The sequence below is a fragment of the Balaenoptera physalus genome (assembly GCF_965194825.1).
Source record: "Balaenoptera physalus genome assembly, chromosome: 20".
In the NCBI taxonomy this organism is placed as follows: domain Eukaryota; kingdom Metazoa; phylum Chordata; class Mammalia; order Artiodactyla; family Balaenopteridae; genus Balaenoptera; species Balaenoptera physalus.
Genome location: NC_138901.1, coordinates 32,295,473 through 32,309,889, shown reverse-complemented (window position 1 = coordinate 32,309,889; position 14,417 = coordinate 32,295,473).

Genomic DNA, 14,417 nt, shown 5'->3' with positions numbered 1-14,417 from the left:
GATCTACCCGCTTACAACGAAATGTTTCACTTCAGAATAGGAGATTTTGCTACCAAACGCCAGCAGCCCCTTTCCCTCAACGTGCTGTTTCTGTGTAGACTAGGGAAAGACACCATGGTTCCCAGCTTAGAACGGCTCTTTTCACTGTTGGTTTCCCCCATGAAAGAGCCAGAGGTGCTGACCTTAACTAATCGGGCTGCACATCCCTGAATCCTAGGGGTAGGGCAGTTCTGAGCCAATGTGCCACCTAAGGAGAAAAAGCAGAGTTTTCAGCCTGGGAAGCAGGGCCTCAAGTAAGTGTGCCAACAGAGTGCCCTCCTTTAGAGCCAGCTGAGAAACTGAGGCAAGGCTGAATCTACCCGCTTACAACGAAATGTTTCTCTTCAGAATAGAAGATGTTTCTACCAAACGCCAGCAGCTCCTCTCCCTCAGAGTGCTGTTTCTGTGTACACTAGGGAAAGACACTATGGTCCCCAGCTTAGAACGGGTCTTTTCCCAGGTGGTTTCCTCCATGAAAGAGTCAGAAAGGCTGATCTCAAAAAATCGGCCTGCACATCCCTGAATCCTTGGGGTAGGGGAGTTCTGAGCCAATGTGCCACCTGAGGAATGAAAGCAAAATTTTCAGCCTTGGAAGCAGGGCCTCAAGTAAGTCTGCCAACAGTGTGCCCTCCTTTAGAGCCAGCTGAGAAAATGTGGCCAGGCTGATCTACCCGCTTACAACGAAATGTTTCACTTCAGAATAGGAGATTTTGCTACCAAACGCCAGCAGCCCCTTTCCCTCAAAGTGCTGTTTCTGTGTAGACTAGGGAGAGACACCATGGTTCCCAGCTTAGAACGGCTCTTTTCACTGTTGGTTTCCCCCATGAAAGAGCCAGAAGTGCTGATCTCAACTAATCGGGCTGCACATCCCTGAATCCTAGGGGTAGGGCAGTTCTGAGCCAATGTGCCACCTAAGGAAAGAAAGCAGAGTTTTCAGCCTGGGAAGCAGGGCCTCAAGTAAGTGTGCCAACAGAGTGCCCTCCTTTATAGCCAGCTGAGAAACTGAGGGAAGGCTGAATCTACCCGCTTACAACGAAATGTTTCTCTTCACAATAGCAGATGTTTCTACCAAACGCCAGCAGCTCCTCTCCCTCAGAGTGCTGTTTCTGTGTACACTAGGGAAATACACTATGGTCCCAGGCTTAGAACGGGTCTTTACCCAGTTGGTTTCCTCCATGAAAGAGTCAGAAAGGCTGATCTCAAAAAATCGGCCTGCACATCCCTGAATCCTTGGGGTAGGGGAGTTCTGAGCCAATGTGCCACCTAAGGAATGAAAGCAAAATTTTCAGCCTGGGAAGCAGGGCCTCAAGTAAGTCTGCCAACAGTGTGCCCTCCTTTAGAGCCAGCTGAGAAAATGTGGCCAGGCTGATCTACCCGCTTACAACGAAATGTTTCACTTCAGAATAGGAGATTTTGCTACCAAACGCCAGCAGCCCCTTTCCCTCAACGTGCTGTTTCTGTGTAGACTAGGGAAAGACACCATGGTTCCCAGCTTAGAACGGCTCTTTTCACTGTTGGTTTCCCCCATGAAAGAGCCAGAGGTGCTGACCTTAACTAATCGGGCTGCACATCCCTGAATCCTAGGGGTAGGGCAGTTCTGAGCCAATGTGCCACCTAAGGAGAAAAAGCAGAGTTTTCAACCTGGGAAGCAGGGCCTCAAGTAAGTGTGCCAACAGAGTGCCCTCCTTTATAGCCAGCTGAGAAAAGCAGGCAAGGCTGAATCTACCCGCTTACAACGAAATGTTTCTCTTCAGAATAGCAGATGTTTCTACCAAACGCCAGCAGCTCCTCTCCCTCAGAGTGCTGTTTCTGTATACACTAGGGAAAGACACTATGGTCCCCAGCTTAGAACGGGTCTTTACCCAGTTGGTTTCCTCCATGAAAGAGTCAGAAAGGCTGATCTCAAAAAATCGGCCTGCACATCCCTGAATCCTTGGGGTAGGGGAGTTCTGAGCCAATGTGCCACCTAAGGAATGAAAGCAAAATTTTCAGCCTGGGAAGCAGGGCCTCAAGTAAGTCTGCCAACAGTGTGCCCTCCTTTAGAGCCAGCTGAGAAAATGTGGCCAGGCTGATCTACCCGCTTACAACGAAATGTTTCACTTCAGAATAGGAGATTTTGCTACCAAACGCCAGCAGCCCCTTTCCCTCAACGTGCTGTTTCTGTGTAGACTAGGGAAAGACACCATGGTTCCCAGCTTAGAACGGCTCTTTTCACTGTTGGTTTCCCCCATGAAAGAGCCAGAGGTGCTGACCTTAACTAATCGGGCTGCACATCCCTGAATCCTAGGGGTAGGGCAGTTCTGAGCCAATGTGCCACCTAAGGAGAAAAAGCAGAGTTTTCAGCCTGGGAAGCAGGGCCTCAAGTAAGTGTGCCAACAGAGTGCCCTCCTTTAGAGCCAGCTGAGAAACTGAGGCAAGGCTGAATCTACCCGCTTACAACGAAATGTTTCTCTTCAGAATAGCAGATGTTTCTACCAAACGCCAGCAGCTCCTCTCCCTCAGAGTGCTGTTTCTGTGTACACTAGGGAAAGACACTATGGTCCCCAGCTTAGAACGGGTCTTTTCCCAGGTGGTTTCCTCCATGAAAGAGTCAGAAAGGCTGATCTCAAAAAATCGGCCTGCACATCCCTGAATCCTTGGGGTAGGGGAGTTCTGAGCCAATGTGCCACCTGAGGAATGAAAGCAAAATTTTCAGCCTTGGAAGCAGGGCCTCAAGTAAGTCTGCCAACAGTGTGCCCTCCTTTAGAGCCAGCTGAGAAAATGTGGCCAGGCTGATCTACCCGCTTACAACGAAATGTTTCACTTCAGAATAGGAGATTTTGCTACCAAACGCCAGCAGCCCCTTTCCCTCAAAGTGCTGTTTCTGTGTAGACTAGGGAGAGACACCATGGTTCCCAGCTTAGAACGGCTCTTTTCACTGTTGGTTTCCCCCATGAAAGAGCCAGAAGTGCTGATCTCAACTAATCGGGCTGCACATCCCTGAATCCTAGGGGTAGGGCAGTTCTGAGCCAATGTGCCACCTAAGGAAAGAAAGCAGAGTTTTCAGCCTGGGAAGCAGGGCCTCAAGTAAGTGTGCCAACAGAGTGCCCTCCTTTATAGCCAGCTGAGAAACTGAGGGAAGGCTGAATCTACCCGCTTACAACGAAATGTTTCTCTTCACAATAGCAGATGTTTCTACCAAACGCCAGCAGCTCCTCTCCCTCAGAGTGCTGTTTCTGTGTACACTAGGGAAATACACTATGGTCCCCAGCTTAGAACGGGTCTTTACCCAGTTGGTTTCCTCCATGAAAGAGTCAGAAAGGCTGATCTCAAAAAATCGGCCTGCACATCCCTGAATCCTAGGGGTAGGGCAGTTCTGAGCCAATGTGCCACCTAAGGAGAGAAAGCAGAGTTTTCAGCCTGGGAAGCAGGGCCTCAAGTAAGTCTGCCAACAGTGTGCCCTCCTTTAGAAGCAGCTGAGAAAATGTGGCCAGGCTGATCTACCCGCTTACAACGAAATGTTTCACTTCAGAATAGGAGATTTTGCTACCAAACGCCAGCAGCCCCTTTCCCTCAACGTGCTGTTTCTGTGTAGACTAGGGAAAGACACCATGGTTCCCAGCTTAGAACGGCTCTTTTCACTGTTGGTTTCCCCCATGAAAGAGCCAGAGGTGCTGACCTTAACTAATCGGGCTGCACATCCCTGAATCCTAGGGGTAGGGCAGTTCTGAGCCAATGTGCCACCTAAGGAGAAAAAGCAGAGTTTTCAGCCTGGGAAGCAGGGCCTCAAGTAAGTGTGCCAACAGAGTGCCCTCCTTTATAGCCAGCTGAGAAAATGAGGCAAGGCTGAATCTACCCGCTTACAACGAAATGTTTCTCTTCAGCATAGCAGATGTTTCTACCAAACGCCAGCAGCTCCTCTCCCTCAGAGTGCTGTTTCTGTATACACTAGGGAAAGACACTATGGTCCCCAGCTTAGAACGGGTCTTTACCCAGTTGGTTTCCTCCATGAAAGAGTCAGAAAGGCTGATCTCAAAAAATCGGCCTGCACATCCCTGAATCCTTGGGGTAGGGGAGTTCTGAGCCAATGTGCCACCTGAGGAATGAAAGCAAAATTTTCAGCCTTGGAAGCAGGGCCTCAAGTAAGTCTGCCAACAGTGTGCCCTCCTTTAGAGCCAGCTGAGAAAATGTGGCCAGGCTGATCTACCCGCTTACAACGAAATGTTTCACTTCAGAATAGGAGATTTTGCTACCAAACGCCAGCAGCCCCTTTCCCTCAAAGTGCTGTTTCTGTGTAGACTAGGGAGAGACACCATGGTTCCCAGCTTAGAACGGCTCTTTTCACTGTTGGTTTCCCCCATGAAAGAGCCAGAAGTGCTGATCTCAACTAATCGGGCTGCACATCCCTGAATCCTAGGGGTAGGGCAGTTCTGAGCCAATGTGCCACCTAAGGAAAGAAAGCAGAATTTTCAGCCTGGGAAGCAGGGCCTCAAGTAAGTGTGCCAACAGAGTGCCCTCCTTTATAGCCAGCTGAGAAACTGAGGGAAGGCTGAATCTACCCGCTTACAACGAAATGTTTCTCTTCACAATAGCAGATGTTTCTACCAAACGCCAGCAGCTCCTCTCCCTCAGAGTGCTGTTTCTGTGTACACTAGGGAAATACACTATGGTCCCAGGCTTAGAACGGGTCTTTACCCAGTTGGTTTCCTCCATGAAAGAGTCAGAAAGGCTGATATCAAAAAATCGGCCTGCACATCCCTGAATCCTACGGGTAGGGCAGTTCTGAGCCAATGTGCCACCTAAGGAGAGAAAGCAGAGTTTTCAGCCTGGGAAGCAGGGCCTCAAGTAAGTGTGCCAACAGAGTGCCCTCCTTTAGAGCCAGCTGAGAAACTGAGGCAAGGCTGAATCTACCCGCTTACAACGAAATGTTTCTCTTCAGAATAGCAGATGTTTCTACCAAACGCCAGCAGCTCCTCTCCCTCAGAGTGCTGTTTCTGTGTACACTAGGGAAAGACACTATGGTCCCCAGCTTAGAACGGGTCTTTTCCCAGGTGGTTTCCTCCATGAAAGAGTCAGAAAGGCTGATCTCAAAAAATCGGCCTGCACATCCCTGAATCCTTGGGGTAGGGGAGTTCTGAGCCAATGTGCCACCTAAGGAATGAAAGCAAAATTTTCAGCCTGGGAAGCAGGGCCTCAATGAGTCTGCCAACAGTGTGCCCTCCTTTAGAGCCAGCTGAGAAAATGTGGCCAGGCTGATCTACCCGCGTACAACGAAATGTTTCACTTCAGAATAGGAGATTTTGCTACCAAACGCCAGCAGCCCCTTTCCCTCAAAGTGCTGTTTCTGTGTAGACTAGGGAGAGACACCATGGTTCCCAGCTTAGAACGGCTCTTTTCACTGTTGGTTTCCCCCATGAAAGAGCCAGAAGTGCTGATCTCAACTAATCGGGCTGCACATCCCTGAATCCTAGGGGTAGGGCAGTTCTGAGCCAATGTGCCACCTAAGGAGAAAAAGCAGAGTTTTCAGCCTGGGAAGCAGGGCCTCAAGTAAGTGTGCCAACAGAGTGCCCTCCTTTATAGCCAGCTGAGAAAAGCAGGCAATGCTGAATCTACCCGCTTACAACGAACTGTTTCTCTTCAGAATAGCAGATGTTTCTACCAAACGCCAGCAGCTCCTCTCCCTCAGAGTGCTGTTTCTGTATACACTAGGGAAAGACACTATGGTCCCCAGCTTAGAACGGGTCTTTACCCAGTTGGTTTCCTCCATGAAAGAGTCAGAAAGGCTGATCTCACAAAATCGGCCTGCACATCCCTGAATCCTTGGGGTAGGGGAGTTCTGAGCCAATGTGCCACCTAAGGAATGAAAGCAAAATTTTCAGCCTGGGAATCAGGGCCTCAAGTAAGTCTGCCAACAGAGTGCCCTGTTTTAGAGCCAGCTGAGAATATGTGGCCAGGCTGAATCTACCCGCTTACAACGAAATGTTTCACTTCAGAATAGGAGATTTTGCTACCAAACGCCAGCAGCCCCTTTCCCTCAAAGTGCTGTTTCTGTGTAGACTAGGGAAAGACACCATGGTTCCCAGGTTAGAAAGGCTCTTTTCACTGTTGGTTTCCCCCATGAAAGAGCCAGAGGTGCTGACCTTAACTAATCGGGCTGCACATCCCTGAATCCTAGGGGTAGGGCAGTTCTGAGCCAATGTGCCACCTAAGGAGAAAAAGCAGAGTTTTCAGCCTGGGAAGCAGGGCCTCAAGTAAGTGTGCCAACAGAGTGCCCTCCTTTATAGCCAGCTGAGAAAATGAGGCAAGGCTGAATCTACCCGCTTACAACGAAATGTTTCTCTTCAGCATAGCAGATGTTTCTACCAAACGCCAGCAGCTCCTCTCCCTCAGAGTGCTGTTTCTGTATACACTAGGGAAAGACACTATGGTCCCCAGCTTAGAACGGGTCTTTACCCAGTTGGTTTCCTCCATGAAAGAGTCAGAAAGGCTGATCTCAAAAAATCGGCCTGCACATCCCTGAATCCTTGGGGTAGGGCAGTTCTGAGCCAATGTGCCACCTAAGGAAAGAAAGCAGAGTTTTCAGCCTGGGAAGCAGGGCCTCAAGTAAGTGTGCCAACAGAGTGCCCTCCTTTATAGCCAGCTGAGAAACTGAGGCAAGGCTGAATCTACCCGCTTACAACGAAATGTTTCTCTTCACAATAGCAGATGTTTCTACCAAACGCCAGCAGCTCCTCTCCCTCAGAGTGCTGTTTCTGTGTACACTAGGGAAATACACTATGGTCCCCAGCTTAGAACGGGTCTTTACCCAGTTGGTTTCCTCCATGAAAGAGTCAGAAAGGCTGATCTCAAAAAATCGGCCTGCACATCCCTGAATCCTAGGGGTAGGGCAGTTCTGAGCCAATGTGCCACCTAAGGAGAGAAAGCAGAGTTTTCAGCCTGGGAAGCAGGGCCTCAAGTAAGTCTGCCAACAGTGTGCCCTCCTTTAGAAGCAGCTGAGAAAATGTGGCCAGGCTGATCTACCCGCTTACAACGAAATGTTTCACTTCAGAATAGGAGATTTTGCTACCAAACGCCAGCAGCCCCTTTCCCTCAACGTGCTGTTTCTGTGTAGACTAGGGAAAGACACCATGGTTCCCAGCTTAGAACGGCTCTTTTCACTGTTGGTTTCCCCCATGAAAGAGCCAGAGGTGCTGACCTTAACTAATCGGGCTGCACATCCCTGAATCCTAGGGGTAGGGCAGTTCTGAGCCAATGTGCCACCTAAGGAGAAAAAGCAGAGTTTTCAGCCTGGGAAGCAGGGCCTCAAGTAAGTGTGCCAACAGAGTGCCCTCCTTTATAGCCAGCTGAGAAAATGAGGCAAGGCTGAATCTACCCGCTTACAACGAAATGTTTCTCTTCAGCATAGCAGATGTTTCTACCAAACGCCAGCAGCTCCTCTCCCTCAGAGTGCTGTTTCTGTATACACTAGGGAAAGACACTATGGTCCCCAGCTTAGAACGGGTCTTTACCCAGTTGGTTTCCTCCATGAAAGAGTCAGAAAGGCTGATCTCAAAAAATCGGCCTGCACATCCCTGAATCCTTGGGGTAGGGGAGTTCTGAGCCAATGTGCCACCTGAGGAATGAAAGCAAAATTTTCAGCCTTGGAAGCAGGGCCTCAAGTAAGTCTGCCAACAGTGTGCCCTCCTTTAGAGCCAGCTGAGAAAATGTGGCCAGGCTGATCTACCCGCTTACAACGAAATGTTTCACTTCAGAATAGGAGATTTTGCTACCAAACGCCAGCAGCCCCTTTCCCTCAAAGTGCTGTTTCTGTGTAGACTAGGGAGAGACACCATGGTTCCCAGCTTAGAACGGCTCTTTTCACTGTTGGTTTCCCCCATGAAAGAGCCAGAAGTGCTGATCTCAACTAATCGGGCTGCACATCCCTGAATCCTAGAGGTAGGGCAGTTCTGAGCCAATGTGCCACCTAAGGAAAGAAAGCAGAGTTTTCAGCCTGGGAAGCAGGGCCTCAAGTAAGTGTGCCAACAGAGTGCCCTCCTTTATAGCCAGCTGAGAAAATGAGGCAAGGCTGAATCTACCCGCTTACAACGAAATGTTTCTCTTCAGAATAGCAGATGTTTCTACCAAACGCCAGCAGCTCCTCTCCCTCAGAGTGCTGTTTCTGTATACACTAGGGAAAGACACTATGGTCCCCAGCTTAGAACGGGTCTTTACCCAGTTGGTTTCCTCCATGAAAGAGTCAGAAAGGCTGATCTCAAAAAATCGGCCTGCACATCCCTGAATCCTTGGGGTAGGGGAGTTCTGAGCCATTGTGCCACCTAAGGAATGAAAGCAAAATTTTCAGCCTGGGAAGCAGGGCCTCAATGAGTCTGCCAACAGTGTGCCCTCCTTTAGAGCCAGCTGAGAAAATGTGGCCAGGCTGATCTACCCGCGTACAACGAAATGTTTCACTTCAGAATAGGAGATTTTGCTACCAAACGCCAGCAGCCCCTTTCCCTCAAAGTGCTGTTTCTGTGTAGACTAGGGAAAGACACCATGGTTCCCAGCTTAGAACGGCTCTTTTCACTGTTGGTTTCCCGCATGAAAGAGTCAGAAGTGCTGATCTCAACTAATCGGGCTGCACATCCCTGAATCCTAGGGGTAGGGCAGTTCTGAGCCAATGTGCCACCTAAGGAAAGAAAGCAGAGTTTTCAGCCTGGGAAGCAGGGCCTCAAGTAAGTGTGCCAATAGAGTGCCCTCCTTTATAGCCAGCTGAGAAAATGAGGCAAGGCTGAATCTACCCGCTTACAACGAAATGTTTCTCTTCAGAATAGCAGATGTTTCTACCAAACGCCAGCAGCTCCTCTCCCTCAGAGTGCTGTTTCTGTGTACACTAGGGAAAGACACTATGGTCCCCAGCTTAGAACGGGTCTTTTCCCAGTTGGTTTCCTCCATGAAAGAGTCAGAAAGGCTGATCTCAAAAAATCGGCCTGCACATCCCTGAATCCTTGGGGTAGGGGAGTTCTGAGCCAATGTGCCACCTAAGGAATGAAAGCAAAATTTTCAGCCTGGGAAGCAGGGCCTCAAGTAAGTATGCCAGCAGTGTGCCCTCCTTTAGAGCCAGCTGAGAAAATGTGGCCAGGCTGATCTACCCGCTTACAACGAAATGTTTCACTTCAGAATAGGAGATTTTGCTACCAAACGCCAGCAGCCCCTTTCCCTCAAAGTGCTGTTTCTGTGTAGACTAGGGAAAGACACCATGGTTCCCAGCTTAGAACGGCTCTTTTCACTGTTGGTTTCCCCCATGAAAGAGCCAGAAGTGCTGATCTCAACTAATCGGGCTGCACATCCCTGAACCCTAGGGGTAGGGCAGTTCTGAGCCAATGTGCCACCTAAGGAAAGAAAGCAGAGTTTTCAACCTGGGAAGCAGGGCCTCAAGTAAGTGTGCCAACAGAGTGCCCTCCTTTAGAGCCAGCTGAGAAACTGAGGCAAGGCTGAATCTACCCGCTTACAACGAAATGTTTCTCTTCAAAATAGCAGATGTTTCTACCAAACGCCAGCAGCTCCTCTCCCTCAGAGTGCTGTTTCTGTGTACACTAGGGAAAGACACTATGGTCCCCAGCTTAGAACGGGTCTTTTCCCAGTTGGTTTCCTCCATGAAAGAGTCAGAAAGGCTGATCTCAAAAAATCGGCCTGCACATCCCTGAATCCTTGGGGTAGGGGAGTTCTGAGCCAATGTGCCACCTAAGGAATGAAAGCAAAATTTTCAGCCTGGGAAGCAGGGCCTCAAGTAAGTCTGCCAACAGTGTGCCCTCCTTTAGAGCCAGCTGAGAAAATGTGGCCAGGCTGATCTACCCGCTTACAACGAAATGTTTCACTTCAGAATAGGAGATTTTGCTACCAAACGCCAGCAGCCCCTTTCCCTCAACGTGCTGTTTCTGTGTAGACTAGGGAAAGACACCATGGTTCCCAGCTTAGAACGGCTCTTTTCACTGTTGGTTTCCCCCATGAAAGAGCCAGAGGTGCTGACCTTAACTAATCGGGCTGCACATCCCTGAATCCTAGGGGTAGGGCAGTTCTGAGCCAATGTGCCACCTATGGAGAAAAAGCAGAGTTTTCAGCCTGGGAAGCAGGGCCTCAAGTAAGTGTGCCAACAGAGTGCCCTCCTTTATAGCCAGCTGAGAAAATGAGGCAAGGCTGAATCTACCCGCTTACAACGAAATGTTTCTCTTCAGCATAGCAGATGTTTCTACCAAACGCCAGCAGCTCCTCTCCCTCAGAGTGCTGTTTCTGTATACACTAGGGAAAGACACTATGGTCCCCAGCTTAGAACGGGTCTTTACCCAGTTGCTTTCCTCCATGAAAGAGTCAGAAAGGCTGATCTCAAAAAATCGGCCTGCACATCCCTGAATCCTTGGGGTAGGGGAGTTCTGAGCCAATGTGCCACCTGAGGAATGAAAGCAAAATTTTCAGCCTGGGAAGCAGGGCCTCAAGTAAGTCTGCCAACAGTGTGCCCTCCTTTAGAGCCAGCTGAGAAAATGTGGCCAGGCTGATCTACCCGCTTACAACGAAATGTTTCACTTCAGAATAGGAGATTTTGCTACCAAACGCCAGCAGCCCCTTTCCCTCAAAGTGCTGTTTCTGTGTAGACTAGGGAAAGACACCATGGTTCCCAGCTTAGAACGGCTCTTTTCACTGTTGGTTTCCCCAATGAAATTGCCAGAAGTGCTGATCTCAACTAATCGGGCTTCACATCCCTGAATCCTAGAGGTAGGGCAGTTCTGAGCCAATGTGCCACCTAAGGAAAGAAAGCAGAGTTTTCAACCTGGGAAGCAGGGCCTCAAGTAAGTGTGCCAACAGAGTGCCCTCCTTTATAGCCAGCTGAGAAACTGAGGCAAGGCTGAATCTACCCGCTTACAACGAAATGTTTCTCTTCAGAATAGCAGATGTTTCTACCAAACGCCAGCAGCTCCTCTCCCTCAGAGTGCTGTTTCTGTATACACTAGGGAAAGACACTATGGTCCCCAGCTTAGAACGGGTCTTTACCCAGTTGGTTTCCTCCATGAAAGAGTCAGAAAGGCTGATCTCAAAAAATCGGCCTGCACATCCCTGAATCCTTGGGGTAGGGGAGTTCTGAGCCATTGTGCCACCTAAGGAATGAAAGCAAAATTTTCAGCCTGGGAAGCAGGGCCTCAATGAGTCTGCCAACAGTGTGCCCTCCTTTAGAGCCAGCTGAGAAAATGTGGCCAGGCTGATCTACCCGCGTACAACGAAATGTTTCACTTCAGAATAGGAGATTTTGCTACCAAACGCCAGCAGCCCCTTTCCCTCAAAGTGCTGTTTCTGTGTAGACTAGGGAAAGACACCATGGTTCCCAGCTTAGAACGGCTCTTTTCACTGTTGGTTTCCCGCATGAAAGAGTCAGAAGTGCTGATCTCAACTAATCGGGCTGCACATCCCTGAATCCTAGGGGTAGGGCAGTTCTGAGCCAATGTGCCACCTAAGGAAAGAAAGCAGAGTTTTCAGCCTGGGAAGCAGGGCCTCAAGTAAGTGTGCCAATAGAGTGCCCTCCTTTATAGCCAGCTGAGAAAATGAGGCAAGGCTGAATCTACCCGCTTACAACGAAATGTTTCTCTTCAGAATAGCAGATGTTTCTACCAAACGCCAGCAGCTCCTCTCCCTCAGAGTGCTGTTTCTGTGTACACTAGGGAAAGACACTATGGTCCCCAGCTTAGAACGGGTCTTTTCCCAGTTGGTTTCCTCCATGAAAGAGTCAGAAAGGCTGATATCAAAAAATCGGCCTGCACATCCCTGAATCCTAGGGGTAGGGCAGTTCTGAGCCAATGTGCCACCTAAGGAGAGAAAGCAGAGTTTTCAGCCTGGGAAGCAGGGCCTCAAGTAAGTCTGCCAACAGTGTGCCCTCCTTTAGAAGCAGCTGAGAAAATGTGGCCAGGCTGATCTACCCCCTTATAACGAAATGTTTCACTTCAGAATAGGAGATTTCGCTACCAAACGCCAGCAGCCCCTTTCCCTCAACGTGCTGTTTCTGTGTAGACTAGGGAAAGACACCATGGTTCCCAGCTTAGAATGGCTCTGTTCACTGTTGGTTTCCCCCATGAAAGAGCCAGAGGTGCTGACCTTAACTAATCGGGCTGCACATCCCTGAATCCTAGGGGTAGGGCAGTTCTGAGCCAATGTGCCACCTAAGGAGAAAAAGCAGAGTTTTCAGCCTGGGAAGCAGGGCCTCAAGTAAGTGTGCCAACAGAGTGCCCTCCTTTATAGCCAGCTGAGAAAAGCAGGCAAGGCTGAATCTACCCGCTTACAACGAAATGTTTCTCTTCAGAATAGCAGATGTTTCTACCAAACACCAGCAGCTCCTCTCCCTCAGAGTGCTGTTTCTGTATACACTAGGGAAAGACACTATGGTCTCCAGCGTAGAACGGGTCTTTACCCAGTTTGTTTCCTCCATGAAAGACTCAGAAAGGCTGATCTCACAAAATCGGCCTGCACATCCCTGAATCCTTGGGGTAGGGGAGTTCTGAGCCAATGTGCCACCTGAGGAATGAAAGCAAAATTTTCAGCCTGGGAAACAGGGCCTCAAGTAAGTCTGCCAACAGTGTGCCCTCCTTTAGAGCCAGCTGAGAAAATGTGGCCAGGCTGATCTACCCGCTTACAACGAAATGTTTCACTTCAGAATAGGAGATTTTGCTACCAAACGCCAGCAGCCCCTTTCCCTCAAAGTGCTGTTTCTGTGTAGACTAGGGAAAGACACCATGGTTCCCAGCTTAGAACGGCTCTTTTCACTGTTGGTTTCCCCCATGAAAGAGCCAGAGGTGCTGACCTTAACTAATCGGGCTGCACATCCCTGAATCCTAGGGGTAGGGCAGTTCTGAGCCAATGTGCCACCTATGGAGAAAAAGCAGAGTTTTCAGCCTGGGAAGCAGGGCCTCAAGTAAGTGTGCCAACAGAGTGCCCTCCTTTATAGCCAGCTGAGAAAATGAGGCAAGGCTGAATCTACCCGCTTACAACGAAATGTTTCTCTTCAGCATAGCAGATGGTTCTACCAAACGCCAGCAGCTCCTCTCCCTCAGAGTGCTGTTTCTGTATACACTAGGGAAAGACACTATGGTCCCCAGCTTAGAACGGGTCTTTACCCAGTTGCTTTCCTCCATGAAAGAGTCAGAAAGGCTGATCTCAAAAAATCGGCCTGCACATCCCTGAATCCTTGGGGTAGGGGAGTTCTGAGCCAATGTGCCACCTGAGGAATGAAAGCAAAATTTTCAGCCTGGGAAGCAGGGCCTCAAGTAAGTCTGCCAACAGTGTGCCCTCCTTTAGAGCCAGCTGAGAAAATGTGGCCAGGCTGATCTACCCGCTTACAACGAAATGTTTCACTTCAGAATAGGAGATTTTGCTACCAAACGCCAGCAGCCCCTTTCCCTCAAAGTGCTGTTTCTGTGTAGACTAGGGAAAGACACCATGGTTCCCAGCTTAGAACGGCTCTTTTCACTGTTGGTTTCCCCAATGAAATTGCCAGAAGTGCTGATCTCAACTAATCGGGCTTCACATCCCTGAATCCTAGAGGTAGGGCAGTTCTGAGCCAATGTGCCACCTAAGGAAAGAAAGCAGAGTTTTCAACCTGGGAAGCAGGGCCTCAAGTAAGTGTGCCAACAGAGTGCCCTCCTTTATAGCCAGCTGAGAAACTGAGGCAAGGCTGAATCTACCCGCTTACAACGAAATGTTTCTCTTCAGAATAGCAGATGTTTCTACCAAACGCCAGCAGCTCCTCTCCCTCAGAGTGCTGTTTCTGTATACACTAGGGAAAGACACTATGGTCCCCAGCTTAGAACGGGTCTTTACCCAGTTGGTTTCCTCCATGAAAGAGTCAGAAAGGCTGATCTCAAAAAATCGGCCTGCACATCCCTGAATCCTTGGGGTAGGGGAGTTCTGAGCCATTGTGCCACCTAAGGAATGAAAGCAAAATTTTCAGCCTGGGAAGCAGGGCCTCAATGAGTCTGCCAACAGTGTGCCCTCCTTTAGAGCCAGCTGAGAAAATGTGGCCAGGCTGATCTACCCGCGTACAACGAAATGTTTCACTTCAGAATAGGAGATTTTGCTACCAAACGCCAGCAGCCCCTTTCCCTCAAAGTGCTGTTTCTGTGTAGACTAGGGAAAGACACCATGGTTCCCAGCTTAGAACGGCTCTTTTCACTGTTGGTTTCCCGCATGAAAGAGTCAGAAGTGCTGATCTCAACTAATCGGGCTGCACATCCCTGAATCCTAGGGGTAGGGCAGTTCTGAGCCAATGTGCCACCTAAGGAAAGAAAGCAGAGTTTTCAGCCTGGGAAGCAGGGCCTCAAGTAAGTGTGCCAATAGAGTGCCCTCCTTTATAGCCAGCTGAGAAAATGAGGCAAGGCTGAATCTAC